This window comes from Thalia democratica, unplaced genomic scaffold (genome assembly GCF_965202585.1).
Source record: "Thalia democratica unplaced genomic scaffold, ktThaDemo2.hap1.1 HAP1_SCAFFOLD_895, whole genome shotgun sequence".
NCBI classification, from domain to species: Eukaryota; Metazoa; Chordata; class Thaliacea; order Salpida; family Salpidae; genus Thalia; species Thalia democratica.
This window is the reverse complement of record NW_028139843.1, coordinates 22,501-32,500: the sequence shown is the minus strand read 5'-3', so window position 1 is coordinate 32,500 and position 10,000 is coordinate 22,501. Positions and strand designations below refer to the sequence as shown.

At 33.3% G+C, this 10,000-nt stretch overlaps 4 non-coding genes across 4 annotated transcripts in view; all 4 read right to left on the bottom strand.

Moving 5' to 3' along the window:
* Window positions 1–836, bottom strand: part of LOC145847364 (large subunit ribosomal RNA) — a 3,631-nt gene extending 2,795 nt beyond the window's left edge. Inside the window, exon 1 of the ribosomal RNA XR_014371251.1 lies at window positions 1–836. This exon is cut by the window's left edge and continues 2,795 nt beyond it. This is a non-coding gene — a ribosomal RNA (large subunit ribosomal RNA).
* A 222-nt stretch (window positions 837–1,058) lies between these two features.
* LOC145847352 (5.8S ribosomal RNA) lies at window positions 1,059–1,211 on the bottom strand. Its single transcript, XR_014371240.1, has one exon. It is a non-coding gene; the product is annotated as a 5.8S ribosomal RNA (ribosomal RNA).
* A 182-nt stretch (window positions 1,212–1,393) lies between these two features.
* On the bottom strand, window positions 1,394–3,201 carry LOC145847362 (small subunit ribosomal RNA). Its single transcript, XR_014371249.1, has one exon. It is a non-coding gene; the product is annotated as a small subunit ribosomal RNA (ribosomal RNA).
* Window positions 3,202–7,046: 3,845 nt separating this feature from the next.
* LOC145847360 (5S ribosomal RNA) lies at window positions 7,047–7,165 on the bottom strand. Its single transcript, XR_014371247.1, has one exon. It is a non-coding gene; the product is annotated as a 5S ribosomal RNA (ribosomal RNA).
* Between the last annotated feature and the right edge of the window lie 2,835 nt (window positions 7,166–10,000).

The window sequence follows — 10,000 nt, the reverse complement described above, 5'->3', positions numbered from 1 at the left end:
GACTCCTTGGTCCGTGTTTCAAGACGGGTCGGAGACGTGGCCAGCTTAAGCCGCAGACCCCTGGCGTCTGAGCGCTAACGCGAAGAAGGCCTTGTACAAACTCTAGAGACTGCGAGCAGTTTCCAAAGCCGTATTCCAGCGATCAACACGCAGCCTGTCCGAAGACCGACGCGGAATCTCTCCTCGGTCGCCGAGCCGAAGCTAATCGAACGCCTATAACACTCTTCCGAAGAAGAGCTACCTTGCGAACGACCAAAGTCAGCCCAGCAACCGGTCGCGGCCCTCGCCGAACGCTAGTGCAGCGCCGCGACGCCAGCGCAACCGTAAGAGTCTCCGAAGATCACTCAAACAGTAGGACAAGCTCTCGCAGCGCCTGAAAACGTCCGGCGACTCGATGGGCGCCTCCGTTTGCCTCCAAGCGGTTTCACGTACTCTTTAACTCTCTCTTCAAAGTGCTTTTCAACTTTCCCTCACGGTACTTGTTCGCTATCGGTCTCGAGCCAGTATTTAGCCTTAGATGGAGTTTACCACCCGCTTAGGGCTGCATTTCCAAACAACCCGACTCCGGGAAAACCGCTAGGACGAATTACGACCGCCGCCAAGGGCCTAACACCCGCTCTGGGAAAAGGCCTCGATCAGAAGAACGTGGGCAGTCGTTGGTTCGCCGCATGCTGAATTCCATACGCTACATTTCCTCGCCCTCCAAAAAGGCTCGGATTTAGCGCTGGGCTTATCCCGCTTCACTCGCCGTTACTAGGGGAATCCTTGTTAGTTTCTTTTCCTCCGCTTAGTGATATGCTTAAGTTCAGCGGGTCGTCCCGCCCGATCTCAGGTCAAAAGTGATGTACTACAAAAGTACATGCGCTTTGTACGTCGGCCTTTTGAAGTCACTTAACTTATTCTCGAGCACCTACCGTCGTTGCTACCTCACCCGAGGCCAGCAGGCTGCTCACGCTTCAGCTGTGAAATCGCCAGACCAGCTGTCTTTGACGACACGCTCCTTAATTAAGAAACGAGTCGCAGGCACTTTCAAACTAATGAAAGGATCGGTGTGTTAAAGACCCTGAGACGGACGTGGCCCCAGGATTACCCGAGGCCGCAATACGCGTTCAGAATATCGATGCTCAATGTGTCCTGCAATTCACATTACTTCTCGGAGCTAGCTCCGTCCTTCATCGACGCTCGAGCCGAGTGATCCACCGCTAAGAGATCTCTCGTGTTAATCAATCTCAATGCAACCAAAAAATCGTGTTCAAAAAGAAGCGGCCGCGCCAGCACTTGCGTGCTGAATTATTACTCCCGCTGTCAGAAAGCAACGCGACCGAACTATAACAGTTACAGGGCTCGGTCCCTTCGAAGAAGAGACGTCGCTTGAAATCAAATTTCGATTCGTTAATGATCCTTCCGCAGGTTCACCTACGGAAACCTTGTTACGACTTTTACTTCCTCTAAATGATCAAGTTCGATCGTCTTTTCGAACACCGGCGAGTGCGTTGCCGCACGTACCAGGCTCAATCGGAGGACCTCACTAAACCATTCAATCGGTAGTAGCGACGGGCGGTGTGTACAAAGGGCAGGGACGTAATCAACGCAAGCTAATGACTCGCGCTTACTGGGAATTCCTCGTTCAAGGGAAACAATTGCAAGTCCCTATCCCTAGCACGACCGGGGTTCAACGGATTACCCGGACCTTTCGGCCTAGGGAACACACGATGATCCGGTCAGTGTAGCGCGCGTGCGGCCCCGAACATCTAAGGGCATCACAGACCTGTTATTGCTCAATCTCGTGTGGCTAAACGCCACTAGTCCCTCTAAGAAGTTGTCTCCGACCCAATGGGTCGAGCAGCTATTTAGCAAGTAAGAGTCTCGTTCGTTATCGGAATTAACCAGACAAATCGCTCCACCAACTAAGAACGGCCATGCACCACCACCCACAGAATCAAGAAAGAGCTCTCAATCTGTCAATCCTCGCTGTGTCCGGGCCGGGTGAGATTTCCCGTGTTGAGTCAAATTAAGCCGCAGGCTCCACTCCTGGTGGTGCCCTTCCGTCAATTCCTTTAAGTTTCAGCTTTGCAACCATACTTCCCCCGGAACCCAAAGACTTTGGTTTCCCGGAAGCTGCCGGACAGTTCTTAAGTTCGACACTGCCCGATCGCTAGTCGGCATCGTTTAAGGTCAGAACTAGGACGGTATCTGATCGTCTTCGAACCTCTGACTTTCGCTCTTGATTAAAGAAAACATTCTTGGCAAATGCTTTCGCAGTCGTTCGTCTTGCGCCGATCCAAGAATTTCACCTCTAACGGCACAGTACGGATGCCCCCGTCCGTTCCTATTAATCATTACCTCGTGCTCCGAAAACCAACAAAATAGAACCGAGGTCCTATTCCATTATTCCATGCAACATTATACAAGCGTAAAGCCTGCTTTGAACACTCTAATTTTTTCAAGGTAAACTTGCCGGACCACCGCAACACTCAGTTAAGAGCACCGCGAAGGCACCGACCAACAAGAACAACAAGGCCAGTGCTAGCCTTTCGACCGACCAACCTCGCCGTCCCTATATCCAACTACGAGCTTTTCAACCGCAACAACTTAAATATACACTTTTGGAGCTGGAATTACCGCGGCTGCTGGCACCAGACTTGCCCTCCAATGGATACTCGTTAAAAAGTTTAAAGTGTACTCATTCCAATTGCAGGACCTCGTACGAGGTCTGCATTGTTATTTTTCGTCACTACCTCCCCGAGCCGGGAATGGGTAATTTGCGCGCCTGCTGCCTTCCTTGGATGTGGTAGCCGTTTCTCAGGCTCCCTCTCCGGAATCGAACCCTGATTCTCCGTCACCCGTTACAACCTCGGTAGGCCGATACCGTACCGACGATAGTTGATAGGGCAGTTGCTTTAATGAGATGTCGCCAGCACTAGGCCGTGCGATCCGCAAGCTTATCCAGAGTCACCATTGTAACGACCCGAAAGCCGGTTAGTTTTGGTCTGATAAATGCGCGCCTCACGTCAGTTCGGCGCTTTACGCATGTATTAGCTCTAGAATTGCCACAGTTATCCATGTAAAAGCGTACAATCAAATGAACCATAACTGATTTAATGAGCCATTCGCAGTTTCACTGTACGTGAGCTCGTACTTACACTTGCATGGCTTAATCTTTGAGACAAGCATATGACTACTGGCAGGATCAACCAGATAACTATCCGAGGGCGTTTAAACCCGTTGCTCGACTGAGCGTTTTTACTGTATAAATACAGACCTTTTCTATCACTCGGCTTAAAAGCCTTGCGAACGTTACTGAAAGTCGGCGCCGGCCTTTTGCTGTTTAAAGCGCCAGCCCGCGTCGACTGCAGCATGCAGCTATACAACTGACTGTTCTTTCTCCCGACCAACCGTTTGCCTTCTGCCGGTTAACTCGTCAGCAGCAACACGCCATCTGTCTGCTGCAGTTACCCGCCTCGAGCCGTGCCTGCCTGCGTCGGCTACTCGTCTCGACGACTTCGCAAAGCTATAAGCCTACCGCCGCTGGACGCTTGTAGTTTTTCATACGCTGCTCCAATGCGTTTACATAGCACGTTCGCCGCCGCTGCAATAGCCGCGCCTCGGGTGCTAAACAGTAATGCTTTAAGCCCGCTTTCTCGTCAAGTCGACCGAACGCACAAACACGTCTCTCTCACTAGTGTAAAGTAATGCATACGTGTATGATGCTCAAATGTTGCTGTTGAACTTTTTTTGCCGATTTTTTCCGATTTTTTTCAATTTCTTTGTTTCTTTTCGATTATTTTAATGTTTTAAGCTTATTTATGCTACGTTTAAATGTTTTAATACTTTTTTATACTTTATTTAATATGTTTAAAAGAAATAAATAAAAAAAAATATGTATAAACTACTTTTTTTAATGTTTTAAATATATATATATTTATTATAAATAAACTTTATTTGTATTATTTTTTATTTAAGCGTACTTTTTAAATCTTTATATTTGTTTTATCGTTTTAAGCACATTGCGATAAATATAATAAACAAAAAATTGAATAAAAATAATAATAATAAAAAAAAAAAAAAAAAAAACATAAGCTTATTTTATATTTTTATTTTATTTTTATTTAAACTTACTTTTCAAACCTTAATACTCGTTTTATTTTTTTAAGCAGATTGCGATAAATATAATAAACAAACAATTAAATGAAAATAAAATAAAAAAATCAAACATAAGCTTATTTTATATGTTACATTTTATCTTTATTTAAACTTACTTTTTAAACCTTTATAGTTGTTTTATTTTTTAAGCACATCGCGATAGATATAATAAACAAACAATGAAATAAAAATAATAATAATAATAATAATAATAATAATAAAAAATCATAAGCTTATTTTGTATGTTTCATTTTATTTTATTTAAAACTTACAATTTAAACCTTTGTATTTGTTCTATTCTTTTAAGCACATCGCGATAAATATAATAAGCAAACAATTTAATAAAAGTAAAATAAAAAAATCAAACATAAGCTTATTTTATATGTTTCATTTTATCTTTATTTAAACTTACTTTTTAAACCTTTATAGTTGTTTTATTTTTTAAGCACATCGCGATAGATATAATAAACAAACAATGAAATAAAAATAATAATAATAATAATAATAATAATAAAAAATCATAAGCTTATTTTGTATGTTTCATTTTATTTTTATTTAAACTTACTTTTTTAACCTTTATAGTTGTTTTATTTTTTAAGCACATGGCGATAGATATAATAAACAAACAATAAAATAAAAATAATAATAATAATAATAATAATAATAAAAAATCATAAGCTTATTTTGTATGTTTCATTTTATTTTTATTTAAACTTACTTTTTTAACCTTTATAGTTGTTTTATTTTTTAAGCACATGGCGATAAATATAATAAGCAAACAATTAAATAAAAATAATAACAAATAAATAAAACAATACGGCTAAACTATAAAAAGAAAACTAAATAACTGATAAATACTTGTAAAACATTATTTGAAAAATGTATTTTGAAACACAACACGATTGATTTATAAATAATAATATATTTTTAATTTGTGTAGTTCATTTAAAGTAGTCTCCCTTTTTGCTTCTGGTTTTATTAGAGTTATATATAACAATAAATGGTGTAGTTTATTTAAAGTAGTCTCCCTTTTTGCTTCTGGTTTAATTAAAATTATATAACACATACTATAGTAAGTTAAATAAACTATAGTAACTTTATAAAACTACTTTACAAAATACATTTGTATAATTTAATAACTTTAAAATAACTATCAAGAATAAAATAGAATAGCTTTAAGTTTAGTATACAATTGGTATGTAAATTGTGTAGTTTATTGAAAGTAGTCTCCTTATTTGCTTCTGGTTTTACTTGAGTTACATAACGTTAAATAAACATACTTAATAAACGTAACCATCAATACTGTCATTTTAATAAAACTAAGTACAAATACATTGAATTAACATAGAACTTTAAAAAGCCTTCGCTAGTATCTGTTGGTAACAGTAAATAACCTATTATGACTCACAATACAGGAGTGCGAAATTTATTTTTCATTTGATTTTTCAGGTATTTATTTATTTGTGGAAATAAACTTTTTTATTACATTAGAAACTAATTGAATTTTTCCTATAACTATACCTATTATTATATTTAGTATGCTTAAAAGTAATAAAATGACACGTCGCGATTATATAATAAACAAACAATCAAACAAACAAAGAAAAAAAAAAAAAAAAAAACTATTTTTTTAAACTTATATTTCAACTATATGTCTTATTTTATTTTCATTTAAACTTACTTTAAACCTCTGTATTTGTTATATATATATTTCAACACAATACGATTAAACTATAAGACAAACAACAAAATAAAATAATCACATTAATAAATACACTAAGCAAATAGCTAGAATAAATATAAATAGTTCAATATATACAATATATTTCTTCCATTTTTAAGTTACTTGTTAAACATATTTATTTAAAAATGTTTCTTTAGAATATAAAACTAACAGTTCTACAAATAAAGAAATTAAAAAGCCAATACACATAACACTAACTTTTCATAAATTAGATATGCAAATATGAACAAAATAGTAACTAAATTCTAAAGCTTTTGTAAACTGTGAACTTATAAACTTATAATAATAATTGCATATTCACCATTCACAATAGCTTTTTATTTAGTACACAACTGGTCTGTAAATTGTGTAGTTTATTGAAAGTATAATCCCGTTTTGCTTCTGGTTTAAATAAAGTTATACAACACATACTAAAGTAAATTAAATAAAGTAATTCACTACTATCGTATTAAATAAAACCAATTTACAAAATACATTAATTTAAATTAAAGTGAACTTTGAACTTATAATAATAATTGCATATTCACTATTCAGAATTTCTTTAAATTTAGTACACAACTGGTCTGTAAATTGTGTTGGTTCTATTCAAGTACTCTCCTTGTTTGTTTTGTTTTAGTTGTATTTATTTTTAGATACTAGCACATTCAATACACATAATAAAGTAAACCAAATAAACTCTATTAATTTAAACTAAGTACAAATACATTAAGTTAATACAAAACTTTAAAAAGCTTTTGCTAGTATCTGTTGGTAACAGTAAATAACTTATTATGACTCACAATACAAAAGTGCAAAATTTATTTTCGTTTGATTTTTCAAGTAGCCACGCTTTTATTTGTTTTTGGACAAAAAGACTTTAAAGTTTTAGTATAAAAGACTAGTTGTATTAATTTTAACTCAGAAAATTGTACTCTACAAGATGGTGCCATTATTTTTTCGATATCTCAAACTGGTCAAACCACTTTTTTAGCGCTCTAATTGGTTTAAACAGCAAATAAGCAAACAGCAAATAACGTTATCTGATTGGCTAAGGTTTTTGTTTGCTAATAACTAGAATTTTCTTTTCTTTTAAGCGTTAAAGAAATGTAAATAAACGAGTAATAAGTATAAATAGGTCAGAAAGAAAAATAGTACAAAAAAGATGAATTCAAAAAGCAAAGGCCTACGGCACGTGGTATTCCCAAGCGGTCACCCATCTAAGTACTAACCACGCCCGACACTGCTTAACTTCCCAGATCGGACGAGATGGGGTGTACTCAGTGTGGTATGGTCGTAGGCGTTTGAAGGCGTTTACAAGCCTTTATAAACCCTTCGGTTTATTTAAAAAACCTATTTGCACTTGATTTACAATCAATTTGATATTTTAAAATTATTCCTTATAAAATTTTAACCTGAATTAACTTTTTTTTTGTTTTTTTAATCAACAGTTACTCCCAAACTGTACTAAAACTGTATTGTAACTGTACAAAAGTGTTTGTTTAAATAATTGTTATCTATAAATTACCTAAGACCAGGAAAAGTAGAAGTAAAGTTTATTGAATTATTAAATAAATAAAATAAAATCGTAAAATAAAATAATACAATATGTTTACAATTTGTCATTGATCTATCCATTTATGTTATTGCATTACAAATACAAACATTGCATACATTCAAGAGTATTATTCATCAATCTTTTCAATATAATAAGTTTTAAATTTATATTTATTTTTAAATAATTCCTGACATTTTAGATTACCTGAGATTTTTTTTTAATTAAATTAATTTTAGTAATTAAATACTTGACGTTCTATTTTGTTTAATTTGATAACTCAACCATGTTTATTTTTTTTACTAATTTAAAAGAACTATTAAACTAAAAGACATTACATACAGCTTCTAAAAGTTTTAAACACCTTAAAAAATATTATTATTTTAAAGATATATTAAAGAACTAAACAGATATTACTCCTAAAAAATCTTGTTAATAATATATAAAAAGTACTCAAAGTCAGACTCGGAAATATATATACTGTTGTATATCTTACTTGAAGTTCACTGTAATTGACACTGTATAACAAAATTATAAAAATCAACCTATTTATATAGCAAAATATTTCTTTATCTTTGTCGTGGCGCGGTGGGTCAGTGGTCTTATCAGCTGACTCATAAGCAGAAGGTTGTAAGATCGAATCCCGCTAGTCGTCACGAAACACCACTATCGTTCAATGTTCGGGCTTCAAATTCTTTGAGATTATACTGTACTATTTATCTATCTAACTAATCTATCTAACAAATGTTGTTCAATCTAGGTTGTGGGTACTTGGGTCGAGTAATGCCTTTGACTTACAATCTGTTGTGGATTGACAATATTCCTCTATCTATCATTAAACAAATCTATCTAATAAATGTTGTTCAATCTAGGTTGTGGGTACTTGGGTCGAGTAATGCCTTTGACCTACAATCTGTTGTTGATTGTCAACATTCCTCTATCTATCAATAATGATTATATTCAATAATAAATGTTGATTAATTCAGTTGTAAGAAAACCAGTGCGCTGGTTAGGTTGGGTAAGGCCTTCGACTTACAATCTTGGGGATTATCAACGTTCATCACAAGTACAGTAACGATCTCATTGAATTTCCAGTTGGAACATAGGATTGTAGTGGTGGCCTACTTTGTAGGTTTTTTGCCTAGTTTGTTTTTTGCCTAGTAGTGTTTGCCTAGTTTGACAAACTATAGTATATATATTGTATAACTTTACTTGTATTATTTTTTATTTAAATTACTACTTATTATTAAAGAATTAAATTTTTTTAGAAAAAAAAACTATGTATTTTAACTAATGCTTATATTATATGTTTTGTTTTATTTTTATTCAAACTTACTTTAAACCTCTGTATTTTTTATACAATACGATTAAACTATATAACAGAAAAATAATTAAATAATCAAACTATTGAATAAGCAGTTAATTAGTGTGTTTTTTTATGCTTCTTTCATTTTTAACTTACTTGTTAACCATATTTCTTTTATTAAAGTATAAAACTAACAGTTACTAAAATAAAATAATCATAAAGTCAATACACAAAACACTAACTTTTTATAATTTAAATATGCAAACATGAATATAGTTATGAATCTATTATTTATTCAAATAGAATTATTCAAAGCTTATAATTATAAAGCTTTTGTATAATGTTTCAATTACAGTGAACTTTAAGTAAGATAAGTTTTTTTTTTTGTAATAACTACAAAATTGGTATTTTAGTTTATTATTAGTAACTAAATACTTATATTTATTATATTTAAAAAAAAACATCTATACTAACTCTAATTTCAAAGCATATTAAATACAAATTTTACCAACTAAATATTTATTTTTATTTTAATTATTATAACTTTCAAACATAAGCTTGTATACCTTATATACCTATATACCTCATATAGTAGGCTTGACATAACATAACATTATTTAATTCTTTTTGTTTGAAATAAACTCATTTAGTTATTAGTAAATTACAACATAAATGTTTATAACAATATAACTAAGATTTAGCTTTTGAGTTAGTAAACTTTGATAGTTTTCTTTTAATAGTTTAATAATCTTTATTTAAGTTCAAGCAAAATTGCTATATATTTAATACACATACAAAAGTAAACTAAGTAAACGTAATTCAATAGTTTCTATTAAGTAAAAGTAATTACAAATACATTAAGTTAATACAAAACTTTAAAAAGCTTTTGCTAGTATCTGTTGGTAACAGTAAATAACTTATTATGACTCACAATACAAAAGTGCAAAATTTATTTTCGTTTGATTTTTCAAGTAGCCACGCTTTTATTTGTTTTTGGACAAAAAAACTTTTAAGTTTTAGTATAAAAGACTAATTGTATTAATTTTAACTCAGAAAATTGTACTCTACAAGATGGTGCCATTATTTTTTCGATATCTCAAACTGGTCAAACCACTTTTTTAGCGCTCTAATTGGTTTAAACAGCAAATAACGTTATCTGATTGGCTTACGTTTTTATTTGCTAATAACTAGAATTTACTTTTCTTTTAAGCGTTAAAGAAATGTAAATAAACGAGTAATAAGTATAAATAGGTCAGAAAGAAAAATAGTACAAAAA